Consider the following 2355-nt stretch of genomic DNA (forward strand, 5'->3'; position numbering starts at 1 on the left):
TAAATTTTTAAGGATTCTTTTTTATAATTTTAAGCGCAATTTTACTAATCACTGAAGAGTAGCATCTACTGCGCACGCAGTCGCATGTACGATTCTTGTTCAATAGATCGCACTCATCTTCGGTATGTTCAACTGAACAGGAATTGTGCGTGCGACTGCCTGCGTAGTAGAAGCTACTCTTCAGCGACTAGTAGAGTCGACTTAACACGCGTTCAGTAGATTCTACTCTTGTAGTGGCCCGTCCATAATTTACTATTCCGTTTAGTGGCTCTAACCCTTGCAAAGGTAGGAGCCACTGAACTTTTTTCTCCGTGTGGCATACAACGTGGTACCGTCTGTTGGCCCAACTTTGGTCCGAACATGAACCAACCATCAAGGCAACTATGGGAAATCTTTCTTTAACGAATAAAGCCGACTACTGGGCAAACTCTGGGCCACAGTCGGCCCAGTGTTCGGCATGAAGGGGTTTAGAAAGTTTTGAAGAAGGTAGGCCAACTATTGGCCCAACTTTGGCCCGAACATGGACCAACCATCAGGGCAACTAGGCGAAATCTTTCTTTTACGAGTAAAGCCGACTCCTGGCCCAACTCTGGGCCAAATTCGGCCCAGTGATCGGCATGAAGGGGTTTACAAAGTTCTAAAGAAGGTAGGCCGACTATTGGTCCAACTTTGGCCCGAACATGGACCAACCATCAGGGCAACTATGCGAAATCTTTCGTTTATGAGTAAAGCCGACTACTGGCCCAACTCTGGGACAAAGTCGGCCCAGTGATCGGCATGAAGGGGTTTACAAAGTTCTGAAGAATGTAGGCCGACTATTGGCCCAACTTTGACCCGAACATGGACCAACCATCAGGGCAACTATGGGAAATCTTTCATTTACGAGTAAAGCCGACTCCTGGCCCAACTCTGGGCCGAAGTCGGCCCAGTGATTGGCATGAAGGGGTTTAAAAAGTTCTAAAGAAGGTAGGCCGACTATTGGCCCAACTTTGGCCCGAACATGGACCAACCATCAGGGCAACTATGCGAAATCTTTCGTTTACGAGTAAAACCGACTACTGGCCCAACTCTGGGCCAAAGTCGGCCCAGTGATCGGCATGAAGGGGTTTACAAAGTTCTGAAGAAGATAGGCCGACTATTCACCCAACTTTAGTCCGAACATGGACCAACCATCAGGGCAACTATGCGAAATCTTCCTTTTACGAGTAAAGCCGACTCCTGGCCCAACTCTGGGCCAAAATCGGCCCAGTGATCGGCATGAAGGGGTTTACAAAGTTCTGAAGAAGATAGATCGACTATTGGCCCAACTTTGGCCCGAACATGGAACAACCATCAGGCTAACTTTTTTAAATCTTTCGTTAACAAGTAATGCCGACTATCGACACAATTCTGGGCCAAAGTCAGCCCAAGCATCAACAGCGAATTGGTTATTACGTTCTAGAAAATTTGAGCCCGATTATCGGTTGATTTATCGAAAATTTTTCTTAAACGATTAACCCTGACTATTAGCCCTACTTTGGACCATAGTCAGCTTAGTAAACGGCATCAAGGTACTTTCAGAATATTCTGGTGGGTGGTAGTATAACTAGCCCTTTAAGGGACACTATTTAATACTTTATTCGATTTCGTAGAGTTTCCACCTAGTCGAAATGCCTTCGGCCTAGCCGACATTTTCAGTCGGAGGTTGGTGGTCGGTCGGACCTCCGACCGCCGAGCAAAAAAGCCTAAATTCCAAAAAGTTTCAAGCTGTCCAAAATTTGTTTGGTTGAAGTAAATTTATTGTAAGGTCATTTTTTTCAACAAAAATGGACGTGTGTATCTACTCTGTGTATATGAATAAAATTAAATTATATTTAGATGTTAATAAATAGAGTAGAAAAATACAAAGCTATTGTATTTCGCGCGCTACACGCTTCCATTTCTCACCTCTTTTAATAAAAATGCCCCTCCCCTATGAACCGACTTTCAACATAACCTTAAAAAACAATGAGCAAAGTGTGGCAACCCTACACATTAAATCGACTGGTCCCGCCTGGAAAATAGTAATATTCTATCCATTACACAATGTACTCCTCTTATGATCGAGTTTAAAAACATAGAGCATTAAAGAAAAAAAGAATTATTCTTGCGGATATTAGCAATGGGTCATCAGAATGTGTAGATGTTCCTGAAAAGTATTTTACCAGTTGCACATCGTCGTCGGATGATTCAGACATCAAAAGTAGCAAGAACGTTACACCTGTGTTAAGGATCCGTTAATTTCATTTAAATACAATTATTTCAATTTTGAATTCGTAGGTAAGGTAGAGAGTTGATGTACCCGGGCGATCCTGCCAGGATCTATTGAAATAGTCT

Source organism: Belonocnema kinseyi, chromosome 5 (genome assembly GCF_010883055.1).
Source record: "Belonocnema kinseyi isolate 2016_QV_RU_SX_M_011 chromosome 5, B_treatae_v1, whole genome shotgun sequence".
In the NCBI taxonomy this organism is placed as follows: domain Eukaryota; kingdom Metazoa; phylum Arthropoda; class Insecta; order Hymenoptera; family Cynipidae; genus Belonocnema; species Belonocnema kinseyi.